Genomic DNA, 14,320 nt, shown 5'->3' on the forward strand with positions numbered 1-14,320 from the left:
AGTTCTCAGAGCCTTCTGAGACTTCTTCCCAGGAGGTAATCCTCAAGTGTAGCTTGAATAAAATTTTCCGCTTCTTTCATATGTTGACTACTGATTAATTTTCATTGTCACTCTTACTACCTGACCCCACAAGTTAAGGGCTTGGTTTCATAAGACTGCTCTTACTCCAGATGTCAGTCATGACTCTCAGGTCTCAAGGACACTTGTTAATTCTTCTGTCTGACTTGGCTACAAACTTAGGGGTTCCCATGAACCCCTCCTGCAGTTTAATTATTCTCTAGACCAAGTCACAGAATGCAGGAAAACACTTTACATGCATTTACCAGTTTACCATAAAAGACACAACTCAGAAACAAAGGGAAGAGTCTCCATGCCCACTCAGGACACAACATCTTGTCTGTTCACCAACACAGAAGCTCCGTGGGTCTTCTAGTTTGAGTTTGTAAAAAGCTCAGTCTCCAGGGAGACATCGCATTCCACCCTTGGAGGCTGGCAGGTTGGACTGAAAGTTCCAAACTATATAAGCACTTCTCCCGACGACCAGCCCATCCCTAGGCTACCCAGGGGCCCCCCTCTTAAATCACTTCATTAGCATAAACTCAAGTGTACTGAAAGGGGCTTGTTATGAAGTAACAAAGGAAATCCTATCACTCAGGAAATTCCAAGGGTTTTAGGAGTTCTGTGCCAGGAACTGGGGATAAAGGCCAAATATATTTTTTATTATACCACATTCAAATAATGAGGAGGGAAACCTGGTTTCTTATATAAATAAACCACTAATTTTAGTGTGGTGGTATATATCAGATGGACCGCTCAGTCTCTACAACAGCATTTAAAAAAATAAATAAATAAAAACTAGGCTGGGTCACTTCAAGCACACAGGGACCCAGAAGAATATGAGTAGCTTCACTCAGGATTTGCCTGTAGTCCCCAGCAGGCACACCTCAGCACAGTTACTGTGGGCCACCACTCAGAGAGAAGTCTCCATTTTCCCAGCTAACTCACTAAGGCCAGATTTTACTTCCTCTTCTGTAAGAGAGGAATTTTCCCTTTTAATTTGTATTTAAGTTCACGGTTGAGTCACAGGACCTGTGTTTTATCTTTGTTCAAAATTTGATTGTCTACAGATTCTAGCTTAACAGTATTAGCAATATTCTGGAACATTCCTTTTTTTTTTTTTTTGGCCAGGCTGCACGGCTTGTAGGATCTTAGTTCCCCAACTAGGGATCAAACCCATGCACCCCTTCAGTGTAAGCACAGGCTCCTAACCACTGGATTGCCAAGGAGTTCTCTGAAAGATTCTTTAAAATACAGACTCTACAGCAGCTTCCATGCCAGTTCTTATAACACTGTGCCATTATTTTGGTCTTCTTGTAGCTGTAAAAAGCTGGGTTTCCACTGTATATCCAAATTCCATCATTTGGTAACAAACAGCTCTTTTATAGAAGCACCCATCAGATAATACTTGGACTGCAAGGAGATCAAATGAGTCAATCCTAAAGGAAATCAGTCCTGAACATTCACTGGAAGGATTGATGCTGAAGTTGAAACTCTGATACTTTGGCCACTTGATGCGAAGAGCTGACTCACTGGAAAATATCCTGAGCTGGGAAAGACTGAAGGCAGGAGACGACAGAGGATGAGATGGTTGGATGGCATCACCGACTGGACGGACATGAGTTTGAGCAAGCTCCAGAAGTTGGTGATGGACAGGGAAGCCTGGCGTGCTGCAGTCCTTGGGGTCACAAAGAGTGGGACACAACTGAGCAACACAACTGACTGGTCTGATAATAGTTGCATTTACATATACAAAGATACGAATTATCAATCTAGGTTTATTATCGGATTATTAAAAATCCTCAACCATGGGAATTCCCTAGAGGTCTGGTGGATAGGACACCCCGATTTCACTGCAGTGGGACCAGGTTCCATCCCTGATTGGGGAACTAAGATCCTACAAGCCAAAAAGTAACTTGAACAAAAGCATATGCACACAACATTCTCACCCACAGCAACACAGTTCACAACAGTGGTAAACCTCAGTAACAGAAGTCTTTTAAGAACCAGATGCAACACAAAATAGTCCTTTAAAAGAGATACTTGGGAATTACTATTCCCACAAACATAATTTTATGGCACAAACATAGTCTTAGGGAATAAAAATCAATTTGTACAATTCCTCAGTACTATTTAAATCCTACTTTGTTTGAAAATTATTTAAGACAGAATTTCTTTAATAAATGGGTTTCTACACTTTTCTAAATGTATTACTGCTAAAAATTAGTTCGTTGGTCACTAAAAGTCATATGGGACATCATTAAATCATAATGAAAATGAATAGTCAGAAAAAGAACTATGTTATACCCAAGAACTTCGGCAAAGTGTGTGAATAAAAATATCTTTTGATAGATGTATCTTATTAATATTAATTTCCTCAGCTGGCAAATTCAATGACATCACTGTTTTGTCACTTTAGCTCTCTGCTCACAGGGAACCTACTGATAGATACCCCAATAAAGATGAGATGCTAACATAAAAAAAATGTAACTTCCTTCAGTTTAGTTTATAGGATTCTGTGGTAAAAATGGAAAAAAAATAATTTAGAAGGCCAGTTATGGGGATTTCCCTGGTGATCCAGCACTTCAGACGCCACACCCCCAACGCAGGCGGCGCCCGGAGCCCGGGTCAGGGAACTAGACCCCACACGCAGCACCTGAAGCCTGCAGCCACACAAAGACGCAGCTCCGTCAAATCAGCAAGTCTGACGCACAGACAGGCCTCAGCTCTCACAGTCTGATTTTCACACACTACATACCTATATACCTAAGAGATTTGTACATGTTGATTTTAAATTCTGTATTTACCAGCTGGCAAACCTGTGAGCTACGGAGTGGAGTTACTAACAGCCCAACAATATTTCATCTTTAGCAGTATCATTTCTTAAGTTTTATCTTTGTGAAATTATTAGAATATTTTATTGGGCTTAGAAGGGAAAAAAGAGAGTGCTAAATACTAGAAGAAGCATTTCAAATTTAATTTATTGCCTTCTGGGCTAAAACCAGTCTTCCATGTGTTCAATTACAAAAGATGAATAACAACATGAAAGAGCATGCACAAATGTTTGACTATATTATTGAAGGCTGTACCTAAAAGGTTAAGAGTGAGTTAGGCTTTTATTATATTTGCTAACTCACTGAACACCTGCTTTATAACATGTAAGTTTAACTTTAACCTATATGACTTTTATCCTTGTATCCATGGATACACATTCATAAATTTGAGTACTTGAGAACCTCAAGACATTTTTAGAGGATGTGAAGAATCTGCTCTCTCTCTTGGGCAGGAGTTGGGGGGGTGGGGGCGGGGAGGGACTTGCTTTTCCCCTTAAGAGTTGATGAAAGTTTTATGTATTAGTTACTTTGGCCCCACTTTGGGACTGGAGTAGTCAGAAGAAAAGGGATGTCCCAAGAGAAAGGTAGATAAAATACAGTTGACTCTGGAACACCTAGGGGGATTTAGAGGGGCAGACCCTCCTCATAGTCAAAAATCTGAGGATAACTTCAGAGTTGGCCCTCTGTATCTGTGGTTCCACATCTGCAAATTCAACCAACCTCGGATCATGGAGTACTAGACTACTTATTTACTGAAAAAAGTCCACGTGGACCGTACAGTTTGTTCAAAGGTCAACTGTAAAATGAAAAGTTAACTTCTGCTGTCCATTCTGTCCCTGACTATGTGTCTTCCTTTCACTCCTAAAATGAAGAGTCAAACCACATTTCCTCATTTCCTGCTTCCTGTGATTTTTATCATTGAGTCATCTTCTCTGTCCCACCTTTTGGCTTTCTGCTGTTTTCAACGTTTAAAAAACAACTCTCTCCTCCTTAACCCTTTACCTTCTTTAACCCTCCATCCTCTCTTAGCTTTTGGACAGTGACACAAGATTATGTGTCAACCTGACTGGGCCAACAGGTGCCCTGATAATCTGGCCAAACATTATTCCCATCCGGGATTTAGTCTGATCTCCTTAGCTTCTGTGTTTCTAATGACCTGACAGTTTTGAGGAAGCCTGGTTAGGGGTTTTACAGAATATCCCTCAATTTGGGTTTGTGTGATGGCTTTCCTCATAGGATAAACTTTTTTTTTTTTTTACTTAAAAGATAAATTCTTTTGGGGAAGAAGTGCCATTCACAACACATCCCATCAAAGACATACATGCTGATGATGCCAACTCTGGTCACCTGGCCAAGGGAGTGTGTGCAGGTCTCTCCTTGTAAAGTGACTCCCCTCTGCCTTTTCAGCCCACTCTTTGGAAGCAGCTCCCTGAGTGCAGGCCCCGCCGGGGTGGGGGTGGGGGAGTGCGGAGTGTAGCTTTACCTCCTGGAGGAGGAAGTACCTATATAAATTATTTTTAATTCTTCTGTATAAAAGATTATCTCTTCTTTCCCATTTATTTATTTAATAGAATTAGTTTTTGTCCCCAAGTTAGTTCCCCTTTCTACCATGGCGTCATCATTCCCCAAGGAAGCAACGCCCACACACCCAATGGAACTCTGGGTTTACTTCTGATTCCTTTCTCTCCTGCAAGTCCCCTAAATTAGTCCTTCTCCTTAGTCAACTGTTTTCCATAGTGCTTCCTTTTCCTCCTTTCCTTGTGATTTGCTTTAGTCCAAATCCTCATTTTCTAGATGACAATCTCTGCGTGGGTCTCTCTTTTTTTTGGCCTCCACACATTGGTCTGCTCCAATCTGCCTTTCATATATCATTCAGTCATGCTATATGAGACAAAAATTTCTAGAGAGACAGAAGGAGTATCCTTGATTTATATTAATACCTAGAATGTAGAACATGGCAATATGCTGCATGTTCAGCCACGTCCGACTTGTTACAACCCCATGGACTGTAGCCCGCCAGGCTCCTGTCCGTGGAATCTCCCAGGCAAGAATACTGGAGTGGGTTACCATTACCTTCTCCAGAAGATCCCGACAGATCGAATCTGTGTCTCTTGTGTCTCCTGCACTGGCAGGCAGATTCTCTACCACTAGTGCCACCTGGGAAGCCCAGAATGTAGAAAGCACATTAATAAATGATTGTTGGGGAAGTGGAAGATAACAGTAAAATTTTTCTTCACCATAGTTTGGTCACCATGCTAGAAAAATAAAAACAGCCGGCAGAAAATTAAAGAAATAATAGAAATATTTAAATGTTAATTATTTTAAACAACACATACTGCTGAGGTTTGAATGAAATACATATATAATACAGGAAGAATGTAAATGTCAGAGGAGAAAACATTTTAGGTGCTGCAAAACTATAACTAAGAAGCTAAGAAAAGGAAAATGTCCCTGTCTAAGAAAAGAATCCAAGGAAATCTTTCAGACTCCTCAATGGTCTCCTGAAATCTGGTGTTTTGAATTTTCTATAGATTGACTAAAATTACATATCCTGTACCACAGGGATCCAATCTTGTCTCTTGACCTACGAGCTGCAGACACTGTGATGGAGCTTTTCCAACTATTTTAGCAAATGAAATAAAAGGAGAGGGGGTACAAAGGGGACACATCTTACTTTTGTTGAGAAAATAAAGTGTGGCTTACCCAAATGTCATTTACTTTTCTTTGCTTTTATAGAATGCTAGCAACATTTCTGGAGAAGGCAATGGCACCCCACTCCAGTACTGTTGCCTGGAAAATCCCATGGATGGAGGAGCCTGGTGGGCAGCAGTCAGTCCATGGGGTCACTAAGAGTCAGACACGACTGAGTGACTTCACTTTCACTTTCCACTTTCATGCACTGGAGAAGGAAATGGCAACCCACTTCAGTGTTCTTGCCTGGAGAATCCCATGGACAGAGAAGCCTGATAGGCTGCAGTCCATGGGGTCGCACAAGAGTCGGACACGACTCAAGTGACTTGGCAGCAGGCAGGCAGCAACATTTCTGACTAGAAAAGGTTTAAATTTAGTTTTGAATATAGGGAACTGTGATTGCATAGAGATTGAAAATTTTAAACCAGCAAAACACCAGACTTCATTATAAAGTTCTCAAAAACAGCCAGGATCTACGATTCGAGTTATGGAACCTCGGCCCTGCCTTTCCCTGGCCTTGCCTTCTGGCCCTGCCTTTCACAGAGAGAGAGAGAGAGAGAGGGGAAGAGCGCGCTAGCCAGGACGCACACGTGCTCCTTGTCTCCTCTGCTCTCTTTCGGCAGAACAGAAGTACTGTGTTCGGAAGGAACACAGTACATTCAACCACCTGTATCATGAACATCTCCTTCAGCTCTGGCCTGGCGCCCCACGGTTGCAGTGAAGTTTCCAATGCCAACTCTTTTGAATGCGAGATGAGCAAACTAAGTATCTCTTTAGTCCCATGAAAGAAGTGCGCTCAAAATACTGGTTTCCCAGGACACAGGACTGTTTTTGACTTGGGTCACTCAGAAGTAAAACTCCCCGTAACATTCATCAGTGGTTCAGGGATGTGGATGATGACAGACAATAAAATCACCGCAAACAACGCTAGCACAGATGGAGGTGCCGGGAGAGGCTACTGGGCCACCGTGCCGCCGTGCGGAGGCCCTGAGGGAAGCCAGCCCAGCGGTGCGCTGTGCCAGGGGACCCAGTCCAGCTAAGGGGATGAGCCCAGGATCGCGGCAAGCCCAAAGCCAGCTGGTATACCTCATCTTCAATTATATGAAGTCATCTCTCTTTTTACCTTAAACTTGTTTGGATAGGACCTCCTGTCACTACAAAACAATCACAACTCCTGACATAGTGAGGAACACATACTTTTTACTTAAATCTCACTTTGATAAAGGCAAAAGAAACAATAATTCACTACTCTGTAACCTAGTCCACGTTTATTTAAAGTTGTAATGACAGCACAGTAAAGGTCTCTTTTCTTTTAAAGAAACGCATTATGGACACTATATGTTAAATGCGATGAAGTTACCCAATCAAATTTAAGGAGACAGGAAAAAGGAACATAGTACTTTTCAGACATTTTTTTATATTCCAGCAAATGGGCTTGTTTACTTCCAAAGCACATTAACGGCAACTTCTGTCTTATATCTTCCAAAAGTAATAAGACACGTTTTCATACCCATTATCTACTTAATCTCAATGGGATCTGTCAGCCTCCTAAATTACATTTTTCAACAAGGCCTAGAAGAGTTACTAAATTTTAACCTGCTTCTTTGTTAGTCTCATTTGTTTTTTAACACCCAGATGGCACACTACTAAGTTTAGATCTCAGTATTAAGTACATTCTATTAACAGACCCCTGGCTGCAGCTGTGGTGTACTGAACCACTGGAGGGGGTTTCAGTGACAGACTCACGGCTAAACAAATCAAATCAGAGTTCTGTGCAACTATTACAAAGAAAATGCCTACCTCTCTGGAAGGCCCCTAAGCTGACGACATGTAATTAGCTCTGGAAAGAAGTCATCACATTTGTTTCCTCAAAGACAAAAACCAACCAAGTAACAGAAGTTTGCTGCTGTTGGTTTGTAGCAATTGCTGCTACAACTACTACAAGAATGCAAAAGCCAAGAGAGAAAACAAAAAATAATAAACAAAAAGACAAGCGCAGGAAGAGAACTTGCTTATGTTTTCATAACAATGGTTCTAGATCTATAGCCTGGTAAATACTAACATACTCAATTTTGTAGTTCAAAGCATTTTGAATTATTCAGTACTTGGAATAATTCCAGTTTGACTTTATTGTGACTTTCTCAGGTGACAATGAAACTAGACATAATTCACTATGCAAAATGGAAAACATCAGTGCTGACCTTAATTATAATAAACCCAAGTACTATGCGTGAGCATGTTACAAGGCGCACAGTAGTCAAATCACGTAAGGACAACAGTCTCGTTTCTTACAGCACAACTACATTTACTAATTTATTTCTTCTATCGCCTGTGTCATCCACACAATACGAGTACAGACCCAAGTACCAGCGATTAAGCATCCATTCACCATTACACGAGTCTGATTTACCTTCTCCCACGTCTCTGACACACTGCTCTAAAACATTTGCCTTGCTGTTCGAGAAAAAACATATCTAACTTGAGACAACTAACCTCAAGACCCAAGAATCACAGCAACGGCCTACTGTAAGTTGCCACAATATGTGATCTTCATACAGTATTTAAATGCCTTAATCCCTAGTCTGTGTAGTCCAGAACAACACTATAAACCACATTCCTTTTTTTGGTCATGCTGTACAGCTTACAGGATCTCAGCTCCCCAACCAGGGACTGAACCCAGGCCACGGCAGTGAAAGCACCAACCACTAGACCAGGAGACTCGCATAACCCGCATTTTTAGAGAGGAGCGATAAACAAAGCCACTTGTCAAGTGTCAAGAAAAACTGTCATTTCCTTAGCAACAGAGCTTGTAAATAGAAAATAACTGAAGAAAATGTGGGTTTTAGTAGGAAACAAAATAATTACATCAAATTATTTTACATCTTTACATCTCATCTGTAGATTTAGACTAGAGAATGTCAATTACAACTGCTTTGTTGTGTATATATAAGGCAGCTTAGAAAAATGACTCACTATAAAAAAAACTGAACCCTAAAATAAATATCCTTAAGCTATCTTCAGAATAGGGTTGCCATAAATGTTTTAATGTTACGTCTCCACTCAGCATGTCACACCGAGTAGGAGGTGGGTGATCCTCTGTCATCCAGGCACTGTAACAGCCATCAATCAGTGTTGTGGTAACCACTTTTTAAAAATACACCAAGGCTGAATTTTCTACACTGGTAACACTCAGCTTCCTATAGCCACAAACATATCTGACTAACTCAAAAACTCTAAAGATAATAAAAATATTTTGTTTCATTGGGGGGGGGCGGTGTTTAAACTGAAATGTTACACTTGACTTTAATGACTCTTAGGTTTCCCCTTGTAAACTATGGCTCCCAGCTATTTAATTTTTATAGTTCCACATATATCTTCTATTTGCAAAATGATCAATCAATAGTATTTTGAATCTAGTATACATAAAAAAGCTTTAAAAAATATGTATGTGGTATAATCCATTTCTGGTAATGGTAGGCTAGACTTTTTGGAACAATCCTCAAATTATAAACAACTAAAAATGTCGGAAGATAAAAATCCTCTAAAAATCAATAAAGAGGTATCAAATGAAAATGAAGGTGAAAGTGTTAGTCACTCAGTAGTGTCCAACACTTTGCAACCCCATGGACTGTACAGATCATGGGATTCTCCGAGCCAGAATACTGGGGTGGGTAGCTGTTCCCTTCTCCAAGGGAGCTTCCCAACCCAGGGATCGAACACAGGTCTCCCACATCGCAGACATATTCTTTACCATCTGAGTCACCAGGGAAGCCCTAATCTTTAGAATAACAGAAAAAAAAAAGATCATTTATCATTTTTATATTACTTTATGGAAAATACTTTATGAATAATGTAGGGTAGAATAAAATGAAAATTCTATCAGAAAGTGAAAAATTATACTACAAATCTTAACATACATTTTAACAGAGTAAGACCAAATATTTAGTCTATATTTTCCTGAGTTTGAAGGTATACATATACCCACATGCCTATCAACTGTTAATCACAAATCTGGAACATATCCACGATTCCAGATTTCAAAAACATCTTTAATAGATTCTAACTTCTCATTGGTTCTGATATTTTTGCACTTGCATCATCAACATCCAATAGTTTTGAAAATGTGATACCTCATCATCTTGTTGAAAATAGGACTGACCCTGCTTCATCGTTGCAAAACATTTTCATTTACATTGAAAAAGAACACAAATGAGCAAGAGAACACAAAGACAAGAAGTCTGTAAAGAAGCCATGGGAACTAGCTGCCCAACAGCAACAGTGAAAGCCAAAAGAGTAGAAAGAAAATGTGCTGCAAGAAGAACTATTCCAAGCTAAAATACTCGCCTGTGATTGATTTTTTCAAGGCCACAAATCCTTCTCATTTCTTTGTCTTTTCTTTTAATTGGAGAACAGCTGGTTTACAGTGTTGTGTTAGTTTCTCCTATAAAGCACAGGGAACCAGTTACACGTATACATATATCCACTCGTTTTTAGAATTCCTTCTCACTTAGGTCACCACAGATCACCGAGTAGTTTGCTGTGCAATACAACAGGTTCTCAAGAGAGGGAATCTAATCTCTCCATTCTTTGGAATGCGGGCTTGGCCATCTGACTTGCTCTGGTCAATATATTTCAGTTCAGTCGCTAAATCGTGTCCACCTCTTTGTGATCCCATGGACTGAAGCACACCAGGCTTCCCTGTCCATCACCAACTCCCGGAGCTTACTCAAACTCATGTCCAATGAGTTGGTGATGCCATCCGACCATCTCATCCTCTGTCGTCCCCTTCTCCTCTCGCCTTCAATCCTTTAGGATGGTCTGGTTCGATCTTCTTGCTGTCCAAGGGACTCTCAGGAATCTTCTCCAACACCACAGTTCAAAAGCATCAATTCTTCAGCGCTCAGCTTTTGTTATGGTCCAACTCTCACATCCATACATGACTACTGGAAAAATCATAGCCTTGACTAGATGGACCTTTGTGGGCAAAGTAATGTCTCTGCTTTTTAATATGCGTGCTGTCTAGGTTGGTCATAGCTTTTCTTCCAAGAAGCAAGCATCTTCTAATTTCATGGCTGGTGTGATTTCATCTGCAGTGATTTTGGAGCCCAAGAAAATAAAGTCTCTCACTGTTTCCAGTTTCCAATCTATTTGCCATGAAGTGATGGGACCTGATGCCATGATCTTAGTTTTTTGAATGTTGAGTTTTAAGACAGTTTTTTCACTTTCCCCTTTCACTTTCATCAAGAGGGTCTTTAGTTTTTCTTCACTTTCTGCCGTAAGGGTGGTGTCATCTGCATATCTGAGGTTCTTGATATTTCTCCCAGCAATCTTGATTCCAGCTTGTGATTCATCCAGCCCAGCATTTCGCATGATGTACTCTGCATATAAGTTAAATAAGCAGGGTGACAATCTACAACCCTGACATACTCCTTTCCCAATTTGGAACCAGTCCATTGGCTCCATGTCCGGTTCTAACTGTTGCTTCTTGACTTGCGTACAGATTTCTCAGGAGGCAGGTCAGGTGGTCTGCTTTCCCATCTCTTAAAGAATTCTTCAGTTTGTTGTGATCCACAAGGACAAAGGGTTTGGCATAGTCAAAGAAGTAGAAGTGATGTTTTCCTGGAACTCTCTTGCTTTTTCTATGATCAAATGGATGTCGGCAATTTGATCTCTGGTTCCTCTGCCTTTTCTAAAACCAGCTTGAACATCTGGAAGTTCTCAATTCATGTACTGTTGAAGCCTGGCTTGGAGAATTTAGCATTACTTTACTAGCATGTGAGATGAGTGCAATTGTACAGTAGTTTGAACATTCTTTGGCACTGCCTTTCTTTGGGATTGGAATGAAAACTGACCTTTTCCAGTCCTGTGGCCACTGCTGAGTTTTCCAAATTTGCTGGCCTATTGAGTGCAGCACTTTCACAGCATCATCTTTTAGGATTTGAAATAGCTCAACTGGAATTCCATCACCTCCACTAGCTTTGTTCATAGTGATGCTTCCTAAGGCCCACTTGACATCACACTCCAGGATGTCTGGCTGTAGGTGAGTGATCACACCATCATGGTTATCTGGGTCATGAAGATCTTTTTTGTACAGTTCTTCTGTGTATTCTTGCCACCTCTTCTTAATATCTTCTGCTTCTGTTAGGTCCATACCATTTCTGTCCTTTATCGAGCCCATCTCTGCATGAAATGTTGCCTTGGTATCTCTAATTTTCTTGAAGAGATCTCAAGTCTTTCCTATTCTATTGTTTTCTTCTATTTCTTTGCAATGATCACTTAGGAAGGCTTTCTTATCTCTCCTTGCTATTTTTTGGAACTCAGCATTCAGACAGACATATCAGAAATAGATAATTGATACCTAGACCCAGCAAAAATATCTTTTAAGAGAATAAAGACATTTCTGGACAAACAAAGCCTGACAGCTGGCCAGCAGGAGACTCTCACTAGAAGATATTTTTTTAAAAATGTAGGCAGAAGGAAAGTGGTCCTAGATGGAAGCTTAGAGATGTAAGAAGTTATGAGGAGCAAACAAAGCACTACAGGTAAATCTATAAAAACTTTGCTTCTATAATACAATAGTAATAGTTCTTTGCCAGCAACTAATTCCAAACATTATGATTTATTTACCTGAGACTTCTGGGTATTTTTTAAAAATCAGCCTAGGTACAACTAGGGTTTAGAATCACTGACAAATAAAAAGCTTACATCTGTACATTTATTGTTGGCATTAATCCCCAACTTCCTCCCCATTTTATTTGGCTTGCCTTTTTTGAAGTTACTGACTTGTGATTCTGCACAAACATATAAGTTTTTTAAAAATGTATCGTCTCTGTAATACAAAGTGGCTTATTTTTGGATGTACAAAGGCCTAAATAACAATTACTATATAATTTCTAATTATTCAACATTTCCCATCAACAGAACACTACTATAAACTCACAGGTACTTCTCAGCTGCAAACACCCAAGAAAACCACAAGTCAGGCTAAAGCTAAACTGGTTTTCGGGTTAAGGTTCTTCTACAGTATATTCAGCAAAATTGTAACTAACACAAAAGATCAGGCTGCAGGCCATTTGTTAACAGACAGCAGCAGATCAGGACACTGGGCTACTCAAACCGTTAACTGCTCATTTTCTTAAACTGTTCTGTTGCCTAAATACGGATGATGGTGCTTATTATCTTCCCAGTTGGTGCAGTGCTAAAGAGAATCTGCCTGCCAATGCAAGAGAGGTGCGTTCGATACCTGGGACGGGAAGATCCCCTAGAGAAAGAAATGGCAACTCACTCCAGTATTACTGCCTGGAAAAACCCATGGCAAGAGGAGACTGGCAGGCTACAGTCCATGAGGTCACAAAGAGTGGGACACGACTGACCACGCACACACACTTATTATCTAACTTAACTTAAATTACAAATCTCAGAATTAAAATAAACCCCCAAATAAATCCTTTAAAGGATTTTAGATCTTCAATCTTTAAAGGATTAAAGATTTCCAAAATAATGAATTTGGCTGCAATATCCAAGTAAGTAAGAAGGGGTGGAATCAATATAAGGGACAAGAAAACAATGCACCTAACAGATAACGTAAATGAACAGAATATATGAACCATGCTTTATTGATTTTAAAATGCACCTTTATTTACCATTGGGGAGGGCACTGCCGATTATAATTTTGTCATAAAATTTAAGATAATAGTGATTTCAAAAACGTCAAGGTAAGCAACTTCCCTGATGGCCCAGTGGCTAAGACTCCAATACAGGGAGCCAGGGCTCAATCCCTGGTCAGGGAACTAGGTTCCACGTAACACAACTAAAAGAGCCCACATGGTGCAACTAAGACCCAGCACAGCCAAATAAATAAATAAAAATGTTTTCTAAATGTTACGGTGAAAAATATGTTTTAGATTCAATAAAATATGGTAAGTGACAAAGCATTATAACCAAATTTTTTTCTTTTAAAATTCTTTAAAACTTTTCTACTAAAACTCCCAACCACTCTTGATCTTAGCCAAAAGGCCGCAACCAAAGCAACCACATCACCCAATTTAACATCAAAATACAGCTTCAAAGAAATAACACACTCTCTATGCAGTAGGCAAAGATATCAATGAAAATATGTTGCATTTATGAAGAAACAGCAATATTCAAGTTCAGTATCATTCCTAAAGCAGCATCACAAAGATGTACACCCCCAAGACCAAGCACAAGGTAAGAACAGGCACGTGTGGAGTGCTCTCTTCCCATCTCAAACCCCAGGCTAGCTTAGTGTCACGCCCACAGCTTCTGGTTAATAGAAGTCCACACTGGATACAACTAGAGACTATCATGCTAAATGATTTAAGTCAAAAAGAGAAAGACAACTACCATCTGACATCTTATGTGCGGAATCTAAAGTATGACACAGATGAACCTATCTATGAAACTGAAGTAGAGTTGCGGACATACGGAGGCAGCCAGTGGTTGCCGAGGGAGCGGGGGCTGGGGAGAGCACGAAGGGGGAGCTTGGAGTGAGGAGATGTCGCTCTTTAAACAGAAGGGATAAACAACAAGGTCCTACTGCACAGCACAACAAACCATAACGGAAAATAAAATTAAAAAAATGAATGTTGGGAATTCCCTGGCAGTCCAGTGGTTAGGACTCTGCACTTTTGTTACCAAGGGCCAGGGTTCAACCTCTAGTCTGGGAACTAATACGATCCTATGAGCCTCTCAGTGCAGCCAAAAAGAGAAAAAAAGAA

General features: G+C 40.3%; 1 protein-coding gene and 1 pseudogene across 1 annotated transcript in view; both read right to left on the reverse strand.

Annotated features, from left to right (window-relative positions):
* The window catches only part of GLG1 (golgi glycoprotein 1), a 127,656-nt gene that overhangs the window by 77,753 nt on the left and 35,583 nt on the right, over positions 1-14,320 (reverse strand). The window lies entirely within an intron of this gene.
* Positions 1-14,320, reverse strand: part of LOC109572257 (translationally-controlled tumor protein pseudogene) — a 62,419-nt pseudogene that overhangs the window by 18,194 nt on the left and 29,905 nt on the right.

The sequence above is a fragment of the Bos indicus genome, chromosome 18 (genome assembly GCF_029378745.1).
Source record: "Bos indicus isolate NIAB-ARS_2022 breed Sahiwal x Tharparkar chromosome 18, NIAB-ARS_B.indTharparkar_mat_pri_1.0, whole genome shotgun sequence".
NCBI classification, from domain to species: Eukaryota; Metazoa; Chordata; class Mammalia; order Artiodactyla; family Bovidae; genus Bos; species Bos indicus.